At 36.5% G+C, this 23807-nt stretch overlaps 2 protein-coding genes across 2 annotated transcripts in view; one reads left to right on the forward strand and one right to left on the reverse strand.

Moving 5' to 3' along the window:
• The window catches only part of LOC147353154 (uncharacterized), an 82463-nt gene that overhangs the window by 37046 nt on the left and 21610 nt on the right, over positions 1-23807 (forward strand). Inside the window, exon 3 of the mRNA XM_086355116.1 lies at positions 10711-10863. The gene's annotated coding sequence lies outside the window, so the exon portion shown is untranslated. The remainder of the gene's footprint in view (positions 1-10710; positions 10864-23807) is intronic.
• The window catches only part of ITFG1 (integrin alpha FG-GAP repeat containing 1), a 308752-nt gene that overhangs the window by 20345 nt on the left and 264600 nt on the right, over positions 1-23807 (reverse strand). The gene's annotated exons all lie outside the window — the stretch shown is intronic.

Consider the following 23807-nt stretch of genomic DNA (forward strand, 5'->3'; position numbering starts at 1 on the left):
ATATACAGCCTTGATGTACGCCTTTTCCTACTGGAACCAGTCTGTTGTTCCATGTCCAGTTCTAACTGTTGCTTCCTGACCTGCATACACGTTTCTCAAGAGGCAGGTCAGGTGGTCTGGTATTCCATCTCTTGAAGAATTTTCCACAGCTTATTGTGATCCACATAGTCAAAGGCTTTGGCATAGTCAATAAAGCAGTACTAGATGTTTTTCTGGAACTTTCTTGCTTTTTCCATGATCCAGCAGATGTTGGCAATTTGATCTCTGGTTCCTCTGCCTTTTCTAAAACCAGCTTGAACATCTGGAAGTTCATGGTTCATGTACTGCTGAAGCCTGGCTTGGAGAATTTTGAGCATTGCTTTACTAGCGTATGAGATGAGTACAATTGTGCAGTAGTCTGAGCATTCTTCGGCATTGCCTTTCTTTGGGATTGGAATGAAAATTGACCTTTTCCAGTCTTATGGCCACTGCTGAGTTTTCCAAGTTTGCTGGCATATTGAGTGCAGCACTTTCACAGAATCATCTTTTAGGATTTGAAATAGCTCCACTGGAATTCCATCACCTCCACTAACTTTGTTCGTAGTGATGCTTCCTAAGGCCCACTTGACTTCACATTCCAGGATGTGTGGCTCTAGGTGAGTGATCACACCATCGTGATTATCTGGGTCATGAAGATCTTTTTTGTACAGTTCTTCTGTGTATTCTTGCCACCTCTTCTTAATATCTTTTGCTTCTGTTAGGTCCATACAAGTTCTGTCCTTTATTGAGCCCATGTTTGCATGAAATGTTCCCTGGTATCTCTAATATTCTTGAGGAGTTCTCTAGTCTTTCCCATTCTATTTTCCTCTATTTCTTTGCACTGATTGCTGAGGAAGGCTTTCTTATCTTTGCTTACTATTCATTGGAACTCTGCATTCAAATGGGTATCTTTCCTTTTCTCCTTTGCTTTTCACTTCTCTTCTCTTCATAGCTATTTGTAAGGCCTCCTCAGACAGGCATTTTGCTTTTTTCCATTTCTTTTTCTTGGGGATGGTCTTGATCCCTGTCTTCTGTAGTATGTCATGAACCTCCGTCCATAGTTCATCAGGCACTCTAGGGATTTGATTTAGGTCAACCTGAATGGTCTAGTGGTTTTCCCCACTTTCTTCAATTTAAGTCTGAATTTGGCTATAAGGAGTTCATGAGCCACAGTCAGCTCCTGGTATTGTTTGTGCAGACTGTATACAGCTTCTCCATCTTTAGCTGCAAAGAATATAATCAATCTGATTTTGGTGTTGACCATCTGGTGATGTCAATGTGTACAGTCTTCTCTTGTGTTGTTGGAAGAGGATGTTTGCTATATCCAGTGCATTCTCTTGGCAAAACTCTATTAGCCTTTGTCCTGCTTCACTCTGTATTCCAAGGCCAAATCTGCCTTTACTCCAGGTGTTTTTTGACTTCCTACTTTGCATTCGAGTCCCCTATAATGAAAAGGACATCTTTTTTGGGTGTTAGATCTAGATGGTCTTGTAGGTCTTCATAGAACCATTCAAATTCTGCTTCTTCAGCATTACTGGTCGGGGGATAGACTTGGATTACCGTGATGTTGAATGGTTTGCCTTGGAAACGAACAGAGATCATCCTGTCGTTTTTGAGATTGCATCCAAGTACTGCATTTCAGACTCTTGTTGACCATGATGGCTACTCCATTTCTTCTAAGGGATTCCTGCCCACAGTAGTAGATATAAATGGTCATCTGAGTTAAATTCACCCATTCCAGTCCATCTTAGTTCGCTGATTCCTAGAATGTCAATGTTCACTCTTGCCATTTCCTGTTTGCCCACTTCCAATTTGCCTTGATTCGTGAACCTAACATTCCAGGTTCCTATGCAATATTGCTCTTTACAGCATTGGACCTTGCTTCTATCACCAGTCATACCCACAACTGGGTGTTGTTTTTGCTTTGGCTCCACCCCTTCATTCTTTCTGGAGTTATTTCTCCACTGATCTCCAGTAGTATATTGGGCACCTACCGACCTGGGGAGTTCCTCTTTCAGTGTCCTATCTTTTTGCCTTTTCATACTGTTCATGGGGTTCTCAAGGCAAGAATACTGAAGTGGTTTGCCATTCCCTTCTCCAGTGGACCACATTCTGTCAGACCTCTCCACCATGACCTGTCTGTCTTGGGTGGCCCCACGCAGCATGGCTTAGTTTCACTGAGCTAGACAAGGCTGTGGTCTGTGATTGTGGTTTAAGTCTGTCTGCCCTCTGATTCCCTCTCTCAGTTCCTACTGTCTTACCTGGGTTTTTACCTGCCTTGGCATCATATCCATTTAATGGTGCCTTGGCACCATTGTTGTCAAAGTTAATTGTCCAGAGATGTTTGGGTTTATTTTTGGATTCTCAATTGTATTCCAGTGGTCTGTATGTCTACCTTTACACCAGCACCACACAGTTGATTAAGTAAGTTTTAAACTTGGGGAGTATAGCTCCTCCCCTTTGTTTTTCTTTCTCAATATTGTTTTGACTTTTCAGGGCCCTTTGTTATTCTTTATGAGTTTGAACTTTGCCTTTTACATTTCTGCAAAAATGAACACTGGAATTTTGATAAGGATAGCACTGGATATATAGAGCACTTTGGTGAATATGGCTGTCTTAACATTATTAAGTCTTTTAGTCCATGAACATGGGATGTCTTTCCATTTATTAGGTCTTATTTAATTTCTTTCAGCAATGTTTTATAGCTTTCAGTGTATAAGTCTTTCACTTCCTTGGTTAAATTTATCCCTAGGTATTTTATTCTTCTGGAGTTGCTGTAGATTGAACAATTTAAAAAGATTTCCATTTTGAATTGCTCACTGATGTACAGAATCACAGCTAATTTAGGCATGTTGACCTTTTACCCCACAACTTTGCAGAATACATTTATTAGCTCTGGAGGTTTTTCTTGTGTGTGCATTCTAAGAGGTTTTCTATACAGAATCATAGTATTTGCAAAAAGTGAAAAAAGTTTCACTTTTTGTTGTCTAATTTGGATGGTTTTAATTTCTTTTTCTCACCTAATTTCTCTATCCAGGAATTCCAGTCAAAGTTGAATAGCAGTAGTGAAGGTGGCCATCCTTGTCTTGTTCTTAATTTTAGGGGGAATACTTTCCATTTTTTACCAATGAGGATGATGTCAGCTGTGGGTTTTTCATAAATGACCTTTATATTTATGAAAGATAAGAAAGTTTTCATCTATTCCAAGTTTTTTTTTCTTAGATCAAGAAATGGTACTGAATTTTGTTAAATGGTTTTCCTATGAAAACACATGAGAGGATCATTTGTTTTTTTCCCTCAGTTCTATAACTGGGATGGATTAACTGATTTTTCTTATGTGAACAAGCTTTGCATTCCTGGGACCAACTGATCAGTTTATGATAATGTCCTGTTAGACTTGGCTTGTAAGCATTTTGCTGAAGATTTTTACATCAGTATTCATGCGCAATACTGGTCTGTAGTTTTTGTTTTATTGTGGCATCTTTATTTGGCTTGATATGTATGTAATATAAGCCTCATAGAATGTGTTAGGAAACGTTCCCTCCTTTTCTAGTTCTTAGAAGAGTGTGGGTGGGATTCATGCCAACTTTTCTTTTAATGGTTTGAAGAATTCACCAGTAAGCCATCTGATCCTTGATTTTTCTGTTTGGAGGCTTTTGATTACTGATTCAGTTTATTTACTGGTTTTAGGTCTGTTGAGATTTTCTATTTCTTTCTGAGTCAATATAGGCATCAGTTCAGTTCAGTTGCTCAGTCGTGTCTGACTCTTTGCAACTCCACGTACTGCAGCACTCCAGGCCTCCCTGTCCATCACTAGCTCCTGGAGCTTACTCAAACTCATGTCCATCCATTGTGTCGGTGATACCATCCAACCATTTCATTCTCTGTCCTCTCCTTCTCCTCCTGCCTTCAATCTTTCCCAGCATTAGGGTCTTTTCAAATGAGCCAGTTCTTCACATCAGGTGGCCAAAGTATTGGAGTTTCAGCTTCAGCATCAGTCCTTCCAGTGAGTGTCTGTTAAATTTTTTTCCCACTTCATCTAAATTAGTTTGTTGATGTATTAATTGGTTCACGGTTTCACTTATAATCCTTTCATTTTTTGCAAGGTTGGTAGTAATGTCCCCTTGTTCATTTGTGTCTTTTTTCCTTCTTATTCAGCCTAGCTAAAGGAGCGTCAACTTTGTTGGTTTTCCAAAAAACGAACTTTTGATTTCTGTGATTCTGTCTACTGTTTTGCACTTTATTTCATTTATCTCTGCTTGAATCTTTATTGTTTCCTTCCTTTTACTGGCTCTAGGTTTAGTTTGCTCTTCTTTTTCAAGTTCCTTAAAGTCTAAAGTTAGGTTGTTGACATGGTGTTCTTCCTTGTTTTTAACATAGTTCTACAGCCATAAAATTCTGAGTACTTACTGCTTTTGCAGCATCCCGTAAGTTTTGGTATGCTACATTTGTTTTCATTCTTCTCCAAAAATTTTCTAATTTCACTAATATATAGTCTCATCTCCCATGAGCAAACCATTCATCCAAAGTAATGTAAAAGATTATAGTAACAATTTTGTGTCTACTTGGCAATGAATCTATATTTAACATCTTTATTTGCACAAAATTGGTTTGAGATTTTCTTTCCTGTAAGGAAAGTTGCTGCTAATCGTTGGTGACAATGAATTCCTTGACTAAACTTACCTCAAAAAGAACCTAAGAGTTTGTGTGGCCAACTTAACTTAGGTCAGTCCCTAATACTCCCAAATTTATAACTCCAGCTTAGAATTACAATCCTTGAACTCTAAGTTCTTATATCCAACCTATTATTCCATGTTTTAAGCTCAGTATCTCTTACTTCCGTGGTTTAAAAACACTGTGTGTGCATGCTCAGTCGTGCCAGATTCTTTGTGACCCTATGGACTGTAACTGTCCATGCTTCTCTGTCTGTGGGATTCTCCAGGCAGAAATACTGGAATGGGTTGCCAAGTCCTCCTCCAGGAGATCTTCCCGATCTTAGGGATAGAACCCGAGTCTCCCGCAGCTCCTGCATTGCAGGCAGATTCTTTACCACTGATCCATACACAATCCCCAAACATCCACAATCCAAACACTTATTTCTACCTCCATGGCTATTAACCATCATTTCTAACCAGAATTATTTTAATAGTTTTCTGATCAGTTTCCCTGTGTTAGCTGTTGTTCTTCCTATACTGTTTCACTTTACATTCCCTCATTTAACTCAGATTTTATCTTCTACTCCTTAAATCCCCTTCTTTCATTCTACTGCAAGACATGGGTCTCTTCACTCACTGTTCCTTGGAGATTCCAGGAATACCTTAGGGCTTCTGCTCTGGCTTTCTCCTCTACCTGGAGTATTCTTTAAAATAACCATGTGTGATTCCCTTATAGTCTTCAAATCTTTGTTCAAATGACATTTTCTCAAAGAAGCCCATTCTGACCACCATACATAAATCTGATGACTCCTCTATCCTTCTTAGCCTGCTTTATTCCCCCCAGAGTAGATATCACCTCTTAACTATTACATAGTATTAAATAACTTATCATAACTATTTATTTATATGATTTATTGCCTCTTTTCACCTACTAGAATGTAATCTCTATGAGGGTCAAGAAATTGGTCTGTTTTATTAACCTACCTAAAGAGTCTAGAATTGGTCTAACATATATTAGGCACTCAGTACATATTTGTTCAATGAATGAAGGAATCAATGAAAGAACTTTTACCCTCCAAATGTGTCAAACCTGAGATACTGTATCAATTTATACCACATAGATACCAGTACAGAAAGATAGTCTACTTAAAGGTAAAGTATCAGTTATAAATAAGAATTTTGAGCAATTTTATAATAATACATAAAAAGCATTTATAGTATCAATTATCTTTATTGTGAGGAAATCAAGAGGTCAAATGTTTTGATCAAAACTACATAGTTACTAAATGATGGAGCTGGAATTTTCACTTTGGCAGCTTAATTCCAAATTCCACACTCTTTATCATTACCTGTGATCCTTTTTATTCAGTTGGAAGAAAAGCACTGATATTTGCCTTACTGCTGTATAAAATGCTCTATATAATGACAAAATAGCACCCCCTCCACCGCCAATGCCCATTGCTCATTTCTTTTACTGTTTGGATCTCTGTATTTGTGGGGTCCTAGGATATGATCTGGAAATCTGTAACATTTTTTACGTAGTCATTCCAGTCAACATGGCATTTGTAAATGTTAATCAGATCAGATATCCTAGCCAGAAAAAGTCTAGCAATGAAATTATTTATAATCTACTATGATAATATAATCTTTTTTCTGATATTTTAAAAGTTTCAAACAACTTATATGTGAACTTCACAGAAAAAGAATCTCTATGTCAGATGTTACATATATATATATTCTAATTATGTGAAATTAATTACAAAATCTGAGGTGACCTTTGTGGCTTAAAAAATATTTGAGTTGATCTGAGACCCCACTGTCCCAAATTTCTGGAAAATTTAAAATACCATAGCTGTTATAATAGGATGATTTCCAGTAATATACAGATGATCACTTTTTAAATAATAAATTACCAACAAATAATAGCAGTCAGAGAAAACTGATAAAATGTATTAAAACAGTGACAACTTTGAATATTTAAATTCATTGCTGAAGTGTTTAGTCAGTTTTAGGGAGACAGCTAATTCCTATATATAGAAAAGTCATAAGAAAGGTTACTTATTGTCAACAGGCTAAACTTACTTGTGCTTCTTAACATCATATTCTAATGTGACACCAGAATTCAGAAGTGGGGAAAAAAGAGGACAGCATAGATTTGGAAAGAGAAGCCAAAAAAATTTTGACTGAGAATAATAAAAATATTGGTGTTTAATTTTAAAATTTGGCTACAGACACTTGACATTTAAAACATTCACTAAATCATAGCTTGTCTTCTTATTTCTGTCTTAAAATTCACTGATTTAAATTAAATGTATGGCAACTCATACAGAAAATATAAATGAAGCAGTTTTCTGCTTGATGGTAAAATCTTCTACTGGTTTATATGACTAAGACAAATTTTTTTTTTTTTTTTACTTTTAGAAAACCTAGTTTAGAGTGTAAATGGATTCTCACTAATCACTTACTTATTAAAGCCTGTGATTAATTAATTAGCTTGTTTGTTCTATAGATTTTAAGCACCTGCTATATATCAGGTACTCTGTTGACTGGAGAATCAGCTTAATCAATTTGTGATCAAATTATAAATCTAAGACACATGTTAATTTAATGTAACTGTATACATACTCTTTGGTTTTTAATAGTCCTACTTAGTAATCATCTTAAAAATAAGAAATAGGATGTCTTCATAAAAAGGCATAATCCATGTATAGAAAGTAGTTAAGATCTTTAAAAAGTATGTGGTGTTACCAGGCACTCTTGAACGTAGATCCAGTAGAAAGAGCCTGTATTTTCAGTAAGTAAACACTGCATCGAGAATTCATGAAGCTACATGCCTAAATGCTGAATTCCTGGGCTTCAGAAGTAAGTATTGTAGCAATTTATGGAAAATTTCTTAAAATAATGGTTGGCTTCCTTTCCTTGTAGTCAATGGGGGGCTTTTAAAGGAGAGTAAAGGAATCCATTGACTATCCTTTGGAGTATTCTGACTTATTTCTGAACCCAGCTTCTAGATAACTGACAAAGATAAAGTGATGAAACACGTAGAAGAATCTCTTACTAGGCTGAAAATAGCTCCATAAGAACAGGTACTTAGGTCTTCATCAATCATAGTAGAAAAGCTTTTGTAAACACAACACATATACATAAATAGTATGTATAATATATTTTAGAAAACTTAATGAATTTTTGCCTAACTTAAAAAATTTATGACATTTAGAATTCCAATTGTTTGACTTAGAATGAATAGAATGCTAGATTTCTAAATTATAGTCACTCAAAACTTTGATATAGTTCCATGTATTTTGGCATCTAATATCCCTGCTGAAAGCCTAGAAAGTTTATTTTAGTGGTTTAAAAAAAATTTTTTTTGAATGAGGCTTGAAACTTCTAGTCCAATTCTGAGAATATGGAGAAATACTATGTTGTAAAAAAAAAAAAAAAGTAAATTACCATGTGATACAGTATTATTAGATTTTATTCAAATTTCTCAAACTTTTATGCTAGAGTCCATTATTTGTTTTCATACCTTATTCAAGACTCCAAATGGTATTTAATTGCATTGAGCAGCTTCAGCTGCATGCAAAAAATTCTGGTCAACTCTCTTTTCATTTTTATTCTGTTACAAATATTTTCTAATTTTCCTTGTTCTGGCTTCTTAGATAAACCAATCGTTTAAAAGTGGACATTTAATTTCCAAATACCTGGGTTTTAAAAAAGTATCTTTGATACTAATTTCACATTTTGATAAAAATGCTTTCTTCTCTGCAATCACCTTCTGTGTTTTTTCAGTCTTCTGACTTATTGAGGCTTTCAATGGCTAAATCAAAGGTCTCTCTTGGTAAATGTCACATTGTACTTGAAAATATGTAAGTTGTTTTCAAATGTCTTTTGATACTGATTTCTAACATAATTCCACAATGATAACTGGACAGACTCTGTATGGTTTCAGCCTTTAGACCATCAAATGTGGTACCTTGTTTTATGTCCCTGGATACGTTCCAGCGTCCCCTGGTTTACAGTCTATGGGGACTTGAATAGAATTTGCATCCTACTGTTGTGTGAAAGCTGTAGAAGTCTTAATGATGTTGAATTGGTTCACGGTGCTTTTCAGGCCTACTATATCTTTCTACTTTTCTGTGTATTTGTCCTATTAATTTTGAGAGTTTGATATTGAAACTCCAACTAAAAACCTTCATTTATCTACCTAGAACATAATTGTAATATACAGTGAAACTATATGTAACTTTGTTCTGTATTTTCCAAATCTCCTGAAAATGTATTATCATACTTTCATTATTTAAAAAATAACATAATAAGAAAATCCCATTAGGAAGCAGCAGTGCTCTCAGGCCAACACACATTTGTAGGCCAGCCACTCTGGAGCACCCTTTGTTCCTACCTGCTCACACACCTTGGCACCATTGTCTGAGATCGCTATAGCCATTCTTTGTTAGTTACTATGGGACGTCTCTCCTTAAGCTTTAGGAAAACCTTCACTTATTTTTCCTTGAATAACAGGTTTCTGGTCTGTCATGGAAACAGTTCTGCCAATTCAAGTGTGACTACGGTATAAACAGTAAAATGATTTAAAAATGAAAAAAAAAAAAAAAAGAATAAAAAGAACAGGTACTTAGGTGTTTCCAATCTAGTGACTTCTTCATTTGTATGCCCCATCCCATAGAGGAGAGTAAAAAAGCTGGCTTAAAACTCAACATTCAAAAAACTAAGATCATGGCATCCTGTCCCATCACTTCATGGCAAATAGATGGGGAAACAATGGAAATAGTGACAGACTTTATTTTCTTGGGCTCCCAAATCACTGCAGATGGTGACTGCAGCCATGAAATGAAAAGATACTTGCTCCTTGGAAGAAAAGCTATGACGAACCTAGACAGCATATTAAAAGGCAGAGACATTTCTTTGCTGGAGGTTTTTCAAGTAGTCATGTATGGATGTGAGAATTGGACCATAAAGAAAGCTGAGCATTGAAGAATTGATGCTTTTGAACTGTGGTATTGGAGAAGACTCTTGAGAGTCCCTTGGACTGTGAGGAGATCAAAACAGTCAATCTTAAAGGAAATCAGTCCTGAATATTCATTGGAAGGACTAATGCTGAAGCTGAAGCTCCAATACCTTGGCCACCTGATGCGAAGAACTGACTCATTTGAAAAGATTGTGATGCTGTGAAGGATTGAAGGCAGGAAGAGAAGGGAATGACAGAGGATGAGATGGTTGGATGGCGGCACCAACTTGATGGACATGAGTTTGAGCAAGCTTCAGGAGTTGGTGATGGACAGGGAAGCCTGGTATGCTGAGTCCATGGGGTCACAAAGAGTTGGACATGACTGAGCAACTGAACTGAACTGAATGCCCCATTACCAGGGCTCACATAGTGGCTGACACATATCAGGCATCTGGTAAATGTCTGCTTTACTTACCTGAAGGTTTGATAGTAAATAACAAAATATAATGTGTACAACTATTTAGTTTTTCTTGAGGTTTACTAATATGCCATATAAATGATTGCTGTTGAAGACCTCCATTTTGGCTTTGAATTAAAATAACTTTGATACCAGCTTAAAGGTTGGAACTTGAACAAATATTTTCCTTAACAGAGGAGACCTGTGATGTGATATGATGGAAAGCACACAGGATTTGAATGCCAAAGACAGTAGTGGACCCTGCTTTGTTTGATCTTTAGAAAGTTCCTTGCCTTCTCTAAGCCTTAATTTACCTGTTTATTCATTCACCTTAACATTTGTTGAATGTACATTGTAGGCCTTTAACAGAGATGAAAAAGGCAAATCTTGACTTGGGGGTGCTTAAAGATATAGCAACAGAAAAATGTAACTTGAATGTTTCCTCATCTATAAAATTAGAATTACAATACCACTTACTGAACAGTTTTATGAGGTAATTACAACAACAGAACTGACTTTTAATGTATATAAAAGTGCTTTAAAAACTGCAAAGCACTATACTAATGTTACTTGTTATTTTGATTATTCATTCCTCATATTTTCTGTTTTTTTCTTAGGCTGAATTTCAACTTGATATTAGTTCCTGAAAAACACCGTAACACCGGTTTTTCATAGAAGTTTTTGATTTCTCATTTGGAATAAATGAGGAAGGCTAAAATCCTGATTCAAGCTTTACCTGTCAACCTGCTTTCCAATTATAAATTTATAATGTGAGTATTTTCGTTCCTTTTCTTTTGTTAAACTGATGTATAGTTCACATATAAAGTTCACCAGATTCAAGTACACAATTCGGTGGTCTTTACTCTAGTCACAAGGTTGTACAACTGTCACCACTAGTCTCAGAACATTTTTTATCACTCCAGAAAGGAACCCTGTACCCATTAGCAGTCACTTCCCATTTCTTCTCCAGCCCCGTTCTTGGTACCCCACACTGCCAGTTCCTTTCTATTTCTACAGATTTGCCTTTTCTAGACGTTTAATATAAACAGAACCATGTAATATGAAGCCTTTTGTATCTGGTTTCTTTCACTTCAGTTCTTTCACTTAGAATAATGTTTTACAAGGTTCATCCAGGTTATAGCATGTTTCATGTTTTTAATGGAATAATTTTCCATTTACTGATATGCCACATTTTGTTTATTCATTTGTTAGTTCATGGACATTTGGTTTGTTTATTGAACTTTTTGGCTATTATGAATACGAATATTATGCTATGAATATCCATGTAGAAATTTTTGTGTGACATATATTTTAGACTCTCTTGGGAATATATCAAAGAGTAGAATTAATGGTTCATTAGCTTCTTAAGTAACTGAGTAGTTTGATTTTGATAACTGCTTTTCTAGAACCTAATGCACATAAGCATCTAATGAAGGAATGATAAAAGCCATTGTCAATGCATGAAAAAAGAATGCCAAGGGAAAAAATAAAACATATCCACAGCTCTCATAAAGCTGAACTGCATCGGGTGTTATTGCCTGTGGAGGTCTAATTTAATGGTCTGCTCTCCTTTACAGAGTTGTATACAGGAGATAAACCTTCCTGAGATTATGTGCTATTATATTTCAGCTGTCATTCTCTGGAATAAAAAGATAAAACTCTGATTTCCAAAGTGGACAATGTGGTATAAATGAGCTAATGGGAATAGCTTGACTTGTGCTTTAGTGCATTTTATTTTTCAAGTTGGAGATCTATGCCCCTTTGAGAGGCAAACCAATAGGCCACAGAGTTTTGCTACAAACTCTTTTTTGGTGGTGATGAAAACCAGAAGGGAGTAAAACTGTTTAGTTCGATATAGGGATAAACGACACATGACTACTTTATAAACCAAAGGTGAGAGGCAGCCATTTTTTAGTTTCAAATTGCAAGATAGGTTATTATTTAATGAAATGTGATTTAAAAGTAAATGTGTATTAGAGTAGGTAGATGTCACATGTTAGTCAACTTGCAGAGAGGTAGATGCAATTCTTGGGTATCAATAGACACAAAGCCCCAAAATACCTTATAAATTTTCCTTTACTAAAGTCACTTTTTTCACATGTACCTTTTCCCTAGAGGATGTGATTAAAATTGTGAATATCAGTAAGCATGTTCTCTTAAACTCTTAAGTTTTCATTTTCTCCTTCTCCATACTTCTTTCCTTTTACTGTCTATTCAAATGTACTAGTATTTACTGTACTTCCCAAACGTACCTTTTTAATAATGTTGATAGGTCCATTTCTGTAAATTCTTTCATATTTGGCTCTTAAGCAAACAGAATACATTATTTTTAGTGATTATTTATTACTGTATAACAAGCCAACTCAAAGTTTAGTGGCTTACAACCCTAACCATTTTATTTCTCTTGATTCTGTGGATTGGCTGGACTTACATGGTTGCATTCAGCTGGTAGGTCAGTTGGAATGCCTGAGTAGGCTTCTCTCTTTACAATCTTTCATTCTTAAGCTGACTAGACTGGGCAGGCTTCAGGGCGGCATTCTAAAAAGGTAGGTCTCAAAGTCTAAGAGTTTATCAAGGCTCTGTTTGTGTCATGTTTGCTGATGTCCCCTTGGTTAAACAGAGTGAATGTGGAACAAGACTATTATGAGTCATTGTGGCCATTAGTGTAGCAATTCATACCTGAATATTCATTAAGATGTACTATATTTTGTATTCCTTTTTCACTTTCCTTTTTTGGGGAAGTTTCTATTCACATTTTTGAGCTCACTGATTCTATCCTTGACCATGTCCAAGCTTCTGCTGAGCCAATCAAAGGCATTCTTCATTTCTGTTAATGGTGTTTTTGCTTTCTAGCATTTCAATTTTTTTCCATTGGCGCCTTTAGGATAATCATATTATCTTAAATTCCTAGCCTTATAATTACAAAATCTGTCATAACTGAGTCTGGGTCTAATGTTTTGTCTATTCAAAGTACAGTTTTTCTTTTTTTGCCTTTTAGCATGTCCTGTAATTTTCTGTTGAAAGCTGGAGCTGATGTTTCGAGCAAAAAGAACTAAGATAAAGAGGCCTTTAGTTTTTATGTTTACCTGACTATGAACTGGATTGCATTTACTGGTTACTGTAACTGTAGGTGTCAGAGGCTAAAATTTCCTCTCATGTCCTTGTTATTGTCTCCTCTGTTATTTTTGGGTTTCCTTTACCTTGCTCAGCTGTAATCCTGTTGTTATACAGGAACCTGATTGATGTGGTGGTAAGATGTAAAGGGAGGATAAGTGCTCTCCAGTCCTAAGATTAGGTCTCAGTTTTTTGTGAATCTATGGCCCTGGGCTGTGACTTTCCTAGTGCTTCTCTACCTCCAATCCATCCTCATAGGTGAGGCAGGGAGACTGGAGAGGGCTCAAGCTGCATATTTCATTTCCATCAAGTCAGTCAGGCTCTGGTAAAAACAAAGTTGCCTACATTTTGGTAAAATAATTACCCTCGAGGGCAGGCCCTTGTTAAGGAGAACAGTAGCTCTGGGAGTATTTGAAAATGTTTATTTTCCCCCTTATTCAGGCTTAAATTGAAGACAATAGGGAAAACCACTAGACCACTCAGGTATGCATGTGAAAATGAAGCCACCCAGTCGTGTCCAACTCTTTGTGACCCTATGGACTGTAGCCCACCAGGCTCTTCTGTCCATGGGATTTTCCAGGCAAGAGTACCTGAGTGGGTTGCCATTTCCTTTTCTAGTGCATCTTCCTGACCCAGGGATGGAACTCAGGTCTCTTGCATAGCAGGCAGATTCTTTACCATCTGAGCCACCAGGGAATCTCAGAGCATTCCGGTATGACATAAATCAAATCCCTTATGATTACACAGTAGAGGTGACAAATAGATTCAACGGATTAGATCTGGTAGACAGAGTGCCTGAAGAACTATGGATGGAGATTTATAACATAGTACAGGAGATGGTGACCAAAACCATCCAAAGAAAAAGAAATGCGAGAGGGCAAACTGGTTGTCTGAGGAGGCCTTACAAATAGCTGAGAAAAGAAGAGAAGCGAAAGGCAAAGGAGAAAGGGAAAGATATACCCAACTGAATGCAGAGTTCCAGAGAACAGCAAGGAGAGTTAAGAAAGCCTTCTTAAATGAACAATGAAAAGAAATAAAGGAAAACAAAAGAATGGGAAAGACTAGAGATCTCTTCAAGAAAATTGGAGATACCAAGGGAACATTTCATGCAAAGACAATAAAGGACAGAAATGGCAAGGACTTAACAGAAGCAAAAGCTATTAAGAAGAGATGGTAAGAATACACAGCAGAACTATAAAAAAAAGATCTTCATGATCCAGATAACCATGATGGTGCGGTCACTCACCTAGAGCAAGACATCCTAGAGAGTGAAGTCAAGTGGGCCTTAGGAAGCATTACTATGAACAAAGCTAGTAGAGGTGATGGAATTACAGCTGAGCTATTTCAAATCCTAAATGATGATGCTGTTAAAGCATGGCACTCAATATGCCAGCAAATTTGGAAAACTCAGCAGTGGCCACGGGACTGGAAAAGGTTAGTTTTTATTCCAGTCCCAAAAAAGGCAATGCCAAAGAATGCTCAAACTACCGTACAGTTGCACTCATTTCACATGCTAGCAAGGTAAAGCTCAAAATCCTTCAAGCTAGGCTTCAGCAGTACATGAACTAAGAACTTCCAGATGTACAAGCTGGATTTAGAAAAAGCAGAAGAACCAGAGATCAAATTTCCAACTTAAGCAAGGGAATTCCAAAAACATATCTGCATCTGCTTCATTGATTACTTTAAAGCCTTTGACTCTGTGGATCACAACAAACTGGAAATTCTTCAAGAGATGGGAATACCAGACCACCTTACCTGCCTCCTGAGAAACCTGCAGATCAAGAAGCAACAGATAGAACCGGACATGGAACAAAAGACTGGTTCCAAATTGGGAAAGGAGTATGTCAGGCTGTATACTGTCACCTTGTTTACTTAACTTATATTCAGAGTACATCATGCAAAATCCTGGGCTGGAGAAGTATAAGCTGGAATCAAGACTGCTGGGAGAAATATCAACAACCTCAGATATGCAGATAATACCACCCTAATGGTAGAAAGTGAAGAAGAACTAAAGAGCATCTTAATGAAGGTGAAAGAGGAGAGTGAAAAACCTGGCTTAAAATTCAACATTCAGAAAACCAAGATCATGGCATCCGGTTACATCCCTTTATGGCAAACAGATGGGGAATAAATGGAAACAGCAACAGACTTAATTTTTGGATTCAAAAATCACTGCGGACGGTGACTACAGCCATGACATTAAAAGCAGCATGCTCCTAGGGAAAAAAGCTATGATAAATCTAGACAGTGTATTAAAAAGCAGAGACACCACTTTGCTGACAAAGGTCCATACTGTCAAAACTATGGTTTTTCCAGTGGTCATATACAGATGTGAGAGTTTGACCATAAACACACTGAGCGCCGAGAAGTGATGCTTTTCAACTGTGATGCTAAAGTAGATTATTGAGAGTCCCTTGGGCAGCAACGAGATCAAACAAATTAATCCTAAAGGAAATCAACCACGAATATTCACTGGAAGGACTGATGCAAAAGCTGAAGCTCCAGTACTTTGGCCACCTGATGTGAAGAGTCGATTCACTGGAAAAGACTCTGATGCTGGAAAAGGTTGAGAACAGGATGAGAAGGGGGCGACAGAGGATGAGATGGTTGGATGGCATCACCGAGTCAATGGGCATGAGTTTGAGCAAACTCCAGGGGACAGTGAAGAACAGGGAAGCTTGGCATGCTGAAGCCCATGGGGTCTCAAAGAGTCAGACACGACTTAATGACTATACAACAACAACAACAATTTTCTCTCTTTCTGACAGAAACACAAGGGAATTTTTCTTAGATATTGACCCTGAGAACTTTGTGTGGCTCACTGAGGTAAGAATCATGAAAGTTTGGGTCCCCAAGGGCAGGATTTTTTAACCTCTCAAATTGAGTCTCCAGAATTACACTTTAAGTGGTCCTGCCTGTAGCTGGTCCTAGCTGTAGCTTCTGCTCTGGTAAGCTGTCATTCTCTGCATTTGTCTGTCTTTCTAGTGTTGGGGCAGGGTTTGCCCCATGTCTTCAATTCTCTAATGGATCTAACACGAGTTATTGATTTTCATTTTGGTCATCTTTTGGCAGGTGGGGGTGGGTGTTAGGGGGGGTGGGGTGAGGTGGAAGGGGAGGATGGGAGTATGATTTCTAAGCTCTTTACATGCTGGTCCAGAAACCACAAGTTTCCAATACTGTACTTGTTAAATGGAGATTTTTCATTCACTTTTTTTCTTTCTCCTTCATTTTAAAATATATTTTAGCAAATGGGCAATCAGGTCTATTCTACATTGTTCATTGATTTTTAAAACAATATAAAATCTTGAAATAAGTAGCATTCATATTCTAAATTGATACTTTTTATGCTGCTGCTGCTGCTAAGTCACTTCAGTCATGTCCGACTCTGTGCAACCCCATAGACGGCAGCCCACCAGGCTCCGCCGTCCCTGGGATTCTCCAGGTAAGAACACTGGAGTGGGTTGCCATTTCCTTCTCCAATGCAGGAAAGTGAAAAGTGAAAGGGAATTCACTCAGTCGTGTCCGACTCTTCGCAACCCCATGGACTGCAGCCCACCAGGCTTCTCTGTCCATGGGATTTTCCAGGCAAGAGTACTGGAGTTGGGTGCCATTGCCTTCTTCGGATACTTTTTATAAACATACACGATTAAGTAAAATGTATCATAATGGTTAGTAAACTGCTCACTGAATTAAATTTTAAAATAATAAATATTTTGTGTAAAGACCAATGACTGAACTAAGTTCCAGGCCATTTGCCAAGTGACACAAAAACACTGAAGCAACTAAATAAAACCAGAGGGAACATCTATCTAGGCTTCTACAGTTTTCCTCAATGTACTTACGAAAATAAAAAGGAAATATTCAAAGATATGATAGCTTTTGTGTGTACAAAACAGATTTTAACAAATAGAATAAGATTTTCTTGACTGACTGACAAATCCTTTTTGAGTCACTCCTAATAAAGAATCCGCCTGCAATGCAGGAGACCCCGGTTTGATCCCTGGGTCCGGAAGATCCGCTGGAGAAGGGATAGGCTACCCACTCCAGTATTCTTGTGCTTCCCTGGTGGCTCAGCTAGTAAAGAATCCACCTGCCATGTGGGAGACCTGGGTTCGATCCCTGGGTTAGAAAGATCCCCTGGAGAAGGGAAGTTACCCACTCCAGTATTCTGGCCTGGAGAATTCCATGGACTGTATGTAGTCCATGGGGTCATAAAGAGTCGAACAAGACTGAGCGACTTTCACTTTCACTAATAAAGTTACATTTTTCACGTTTTGACTTTTCTAGTGTTATCCATATTATACATCAATTCTTCAAATGATTTCCCTCACAAAAATGTCACCTGTAAATCAGTCTACAATGGCCTCTTCCTTCTTTGAGTTCCTGTCACACTTATTGTTGCCAATAATTCGATGCTTATTGCTTTGTAATTCCTATTTAAGATATTTTAAAACATATGTCTAGTTCTTAAAATATAAAGTTCCTGATATTTGAAATATAAAGTAACCATGTCTTAATATTTTTGCACATTCACAGCACTTGGCAAAGTATCATCTTAAGTTATTCAGGCAAACCAAGGAGAAGAATATCAGATTTCTAGTTAGTTTTGTAGGTAATGATATGGAGTTGTAGTCCTTTCTCATTATTGTACTCTAGACACCTAAGTCTCATAGAAGACATCTGTGAATACTGAAGTCAGTCATCTTCCAGAAAGTTATCAGTCTTCTACAAATATTTCATCTTTCATTAGTATTTTATCATTTTATTTTTTCTTGACTTTACTCCCCAAATAAACTGTAGGCTTTTTGAGGATAATGACTATACGTATATATTTCAATGTGAACTGTGAATCTTTTTCCTTATTTTTGGCTGTGCTGGGTCTTCGTAGCTGCACACGCTTTTCTCTAGTTGTGGTGAGTGTGGGAGCTCCTTTCCAGTTGTGGGCTTCTCATTGTAGTGGCTTCTCTTGCTGAGGAGCTCAGGGTGCACAGGCTTTAGTGGTTTTGGCAGGATGGCTCCATAATTGCAGCTCCTGGGCTCTACAGCACAGGCGCAATAGCTGTGGTGCACGGGTTGAGTTGCTCCATTGCATGTGGGATGTTCCCAGACCAGGGACCAAACCTGTGTCCTCTGCACTGGCAGGCGGGCTCTCCACCACTGAGCCACCAGGGAAGCCCCTGACTGTATTTCATACTTTTTAAAAGTATCTAGGGTTATAGGCTGTACTTGTATGTTTAATAAATATTTTTTGAATAACAATAAAAAATCTTCATACAGCAAACCACTATCACTGTGCAATTTGCTGTATGCATAGCTCCCATTCTAAGACAATATACATAATTATAATTACAATTTCCAAAAATATTTATTTGGCTGCATTGGGTCTTAGTTGTGGCATGCGAGATCTTCGTTGTGTCATGCAGGATCTTCATGGTGCACACTCTCTCTAGTTGTGGCACGTGGGCTCCAGTAGTAATGGTGCGGGGGCTTGTTGCTCTGTGGCACATGGGATCTTAGTTCCCTGACTAGGATCAAACTCATGTCCCCTGCATTTATCCCTGGACCGGTAAATCGGTACCAAGGAAGCACCAATAAAAGTATGCTGTGCTGTGCTTAGTTGCTCAATTGTGTCTGACTCTTTGTGACCCCATGGCCTGTAGCCTGCCAGGCTCTTCTGTCCATGGAATTCTCCAGACAACAATACTGGAATGGATTGCCATGTACTCCTCCAGGAGATCTTCCCAACCCAGGGATCAAACCCAGGTCTCCCACATTGCAGGCAGATTCTTTACCATTTGAGTTACCAGGGAGGCTGTGATAAATATATGTGGTGAACAAATAAATGTGGTAAATTTAAATATAATGATAAAGTATATTTAAGTTTTATAACCTACTATTGTTTCTCTGAAAGAGGTTATTATGCAAATCTGTTGGTAAGGATATCCTGATTGTCATTTAAATAAATGGAAAGGACTAATTTAAATAAATATCAGAGTATTCCCAATTCCCTCTCCGATCTCTTCCGACACTGCTGTCATTCATATCACTTCTTCATATGCTGTCATCACCCAGTGCACTGTTACTATCATTAAACAATCTAAAAGTTATTTTTTACATCAATGAAGAAATAAAAGGGCTTATTTTATCATCATTTATTTCTTCTCGGAGTATATTTATTCCTTTCTTATGTAGATACGAGTTTCTGACCTGTCCTAGTCCTCCCTGAAGAACCTCTTTAACTATTTTTAGGTAGCAAATGTACTGAGGATGCTTCCCTCAGTTTTTGTTGGTCTGATAAAGTCTATTTTCCTTCATGTTGAAAAGATAATTTTGCTATACATAGAATTCGAGGTTGATAGCTTTTTCTCTCAACAATTCAAATATTTCATTCCCTTCTTGCTTGCATTGGTTTCTGACAAAAAGTTGGCTGTAATTTGTACCTTTATTCTGCTAGATGTAAGGTATTTTTTTCCTCTGGCTTATTCTTAAGATTTTCTCTTTGTCTTTGGTTTTCTGCAGTTTGATTATAATATGCATTGGTGTAGATTTGACATTTATCCCATATGATGTTCTCTGAGCTTCCTAGGACTGTGGTGTAAGTCATTAATTTTGGAAAATTCTTGGACATTATTTCTTCAAATATTTTTTATGCTCTGTCCTTTCTTCTCCTTTTATATTCCAATTATATATATATATATATTTCACTTTGAATTTGTTATTGGATGTTCTGTTGTAGTTTTCCTCCCCTATTCTTTTTTTGGTTTGTTTGTTTTTCCATTTCAGGTTGGGGAATTACTATCGACATGTCTTCAGGTCACTGATTTTTCCCTTGTGCATGTCTACTCTACTGATGAGCCCATCAAAGAAAGGCATTCTTTAATTTTGTTACCACTATTTTGATTTTTAGCATTTCCTTTCAATTCTTTCTTAGAATTTTCATCTCTCTGCCTACATTATCCATCTGTTTTTACATGTTGTCCACTTTTTCTATTGGAGCCCTTACATGTTAATCATAATTATTGTATCCTTCCCATCTGATAATTCCAAAATCTGTGACTTATCTGAGTCTGGTTCTGATTTTTGCTTTATTTCTTCAGCCTATGTGTAGTGGTAAGGTGGTATTGAGCAGGGAGGAATTCAGCAACATCCCAGAAAGCAAGGAATGTACCCATTACCCAAGTGCTGTTTCTGAAATCATTATGAAAAGTAAAAGATCATGAAGTACAAAAATCATAAGCCCATAGCAATAAAAAAGAAACAGAAGCATCATAAAACAAAGCTGTGTTTGTTAAATTGTAGCCACCATTTCACTTTACACAGTTACCATAGTTTAAATAGAAATGAAACAAAGTGTTAGGGATGATTTCCTTTTTTAGAATATGCTAAGCTTTGGACAAGATGACATTTAAAAATACTGGAGTACTGTTAAGAATGTGTGGGTTTGTAGTTAGTCTTGAGTAATCTAGCTTGACTAGTTAACAGCTGAATGACACAGCTAAATTACTTTAGTTCTCAGAGTCTCAGCTATAGAATGAGGACTGCCTAGTAAGGCTACTGTGAAGTCCAATGAGATGACATGTAGTGGGTCTGAATAGTGTCCAGCACAAGGCAGGGGCTTTATAATAAACATCCATAGCTCTAGTAATCTTAATTCAGTTTCTATGAACTAATCCCACTACTTTATGTTAGATTTTTAAAAATTTGTTTATAATCAGTTAAGAACTGTCACTTAAATCAATTTTGGTGAAGTTTTCTGCCTTAAATCTTATTTTAAAGAAATGGAAGTCTTAGTACTGACTTTATGTAATCATTCATTCAACAACTATTTGGATGTCCTAGAATGGGCAACACACATAAATACAAAATACACTCTTCAGTGTACCTACAGTACATGGGAGATAAGACAAAACTAATGATACGAGGTAGAGTGTGGTAGGTGTTGTAAGGAGAAGTACAAGATAATATTCTATTGACATTTGGTGGAAAGAGAGTTTATTTCCAGTTTTGAGAGCCAATGGGATGGTGCTGATATTGTCACATTTGAAGTTCTGAGATATAAGAATGGGGAAGAGTTAGAGATTGAAAACATGAACAAAGGCCTTTATTTTGGAATGTCTCTGAAGCTGGATAAATGGGAAACCAAGCTGGATATGTACCAGATGCATAAAGGGAAAAGATAAGGCTGGTAGGTAATTTAGGGTTCAATTATGAAAACCCTTGATTCTTAGGCAGTAGGAAGCCACTTTGGGATATAAAAGCAAGAAACTAGATTTCTAAGAGATCTCAACATTCTAGAAACTAATCTCTATGTTACTGAGCACAACTGTTCAGGCAATTGCTATCTAAATTTACAGAGAGCATTGTCAAGAGATTATGGGAAGATGAGAAAATATTGATCCATGATTTAGGTCTTTGTGGGAGTAGTGTGGGGACCTATGAGGCATTATGTTGAGTATGCGCATTATCATTATGGGTCTGTAACATACATTTGTTTTTTTGTGGTCTAGAAAGTCCAGATCAATAATGGAAAAAACATATGAGAGGATAAAAATTTACAATTTGTTTTAGGGTAGAGCTAGTTTAAAAAGGGAAATACTTATGAGGAAGTTGTTAAAAATATAATTTGTGATTAAATTAGTACTTTCTTTAAATTTACTTATTTGACTTTACCTTATACTGTATTTCTAATGAATTTAAGATAGGGAGTGGTGAAAAATTAATTAAGGAGATGCAAAATCTAGTTTTTTTTTCCCCAAATACCTTCTTTTTTTCCCCTTTTTACCAAATGCCATTCTATTTCATCTCCAGAATTTTACTTCATTCTTGCATTTGTTCAGGATATACTGGGTGGTTCTTATGTAACAGCCATTGTATACATAATATATTTGTGAATTTAAATCTTCACTGTAGCTCTTAGCAGCTTTCTATGGTTCCTGTTGTGCATAACTTGAAGTTAGAGGAAAACATGGCTAATGACAATAGTCCTTAAGTAAGACTTAGGAATGAGAAGGAATAGTATTACTGAGTAATGAGTGAGATTTTAATTAAATTCCTGTACCAAATATACTGACATGTAGACAGAGTTTGCTGAGTAATTTACACATTGTAGGATGACAAAACGTTTGCTAGCAGAAAGCACAGAATAGACAAATTATCTTCTTTCCCCCACTTTCTGTTCTCAAAGCTGTTATGTGGTAGTTTTCCCTTTAGTATTAGTATTACAGTCTAGTATCTATAATACTAGAACTCAGTTCATAAATAGAATTTCATGAACCAAATTTTTTGGTTTCATTGACACTATAATTTCTTATTTTCTTTCTTTTGGTTTCCCAGAATATGACTTTGACTCACTTGTACTGTGCAGATGGGATTTTTAACTGCTCAACAGCTGAATAATTTGTAAACTTCCCTTGCAGTTTCTCAGACTTTCTGCATTTCTTATAATTAATTAATTTATAAATTCAACTTACAATTAAATAAAGAGGATATATCAGTACTGTTTACGAGCTATTTCATATTTCCCTCCCTCCATTTTTCTCTTTCATTCCACTGAAAAAAAAATCATTATTAGCCATGCTCTCATCTTAATCTCTGTGGAATTGACAGTCCCTATCAGATCTTAAGTTGGTATAAGATTAAGGAAAGGGAATGATTCTTCTTGTAAGAAGAATTCATTCTTTAAGATAAGAAGAGTGTCATGGATAACCCAGCAGGGCATAATAACTCCATTCTCTTTTGTTATGAATTACAGTTTTTGACACAAAAATATGCCTGATTAAGTATTACTCAAGCTAAAATTTCTGGGTATGACAATTTAAAATATTATGAATGATTAAAATAAAATGACCTAGGACTAAAAAATTCTTTTATAGATAATTATCTGTGGATAAATGGAACATGACTATACTCTGGAGATAATTTCAGAAAATATGTAGGTGAGAAATGGACATAAAGAATAATACATTTTTTTGGACACTGGAAGATGTAATTAATTGACAGCTATTTATTAAAATGGAGAAACCTGAAAGGTTAAAATTTTAGAAAGACAAAGTGCTTATTATGTGTTACAACAAATCATTTTTTCTCAGTGCTTCTTTTACATCAGTCTGCTATATATTTTAACTGCTCTTATATTTGAGGCTTATGATGAAGGGTGTATAGTAGGTAAAGGTTACTAATGCTTTTCTCAGATATGTTAACGGGAAATAATTTTATAACAGCAGGGCTAAATAAGCAATTTAAGAGGTAGAAAAATACTTGTTGGTCTAATAATGTTATTATTTAGAAATGACCAACAACTCACTAATGCACACAATCTGGCCTACATGCTCCTATCTACTAAGTTCTTCTTTAATATTATTTAGGAAATTTGGGTCCTTATTGTAGATTTCTAGCTAATTTATAAAAGTAGTAAACAGTTATTTAGAAAATTAACGACTCCTCTGTAATATAATTGTCTAATAACATTTAGCTATTGACTTTGCCAGGAAGTAGAGTAGGACCACAGAATACTTGGTAATAATGATAAAATCTGTCTATAAGCAAAAAGGATAATTAGGCCAGGCCTTTTCTGAATAACACTAAGGCAAGTTACTGTTTC

The sequence above is a fragment of the Bos grunniens genome, chromosome 18 (assembly GCF_055505025.1).
Source record: "Bos grunniens cultivar Pamir isolate PY7600 chromosome 18, Bosgru_T2T1.0, whole genome shotgun sequence".
Taxonomy (NCBI): Eukaryota; Metazoa; Chordata; class Mammalia; order Artiodactyla; family Bovidae; genus Bos; species Bos grunniens.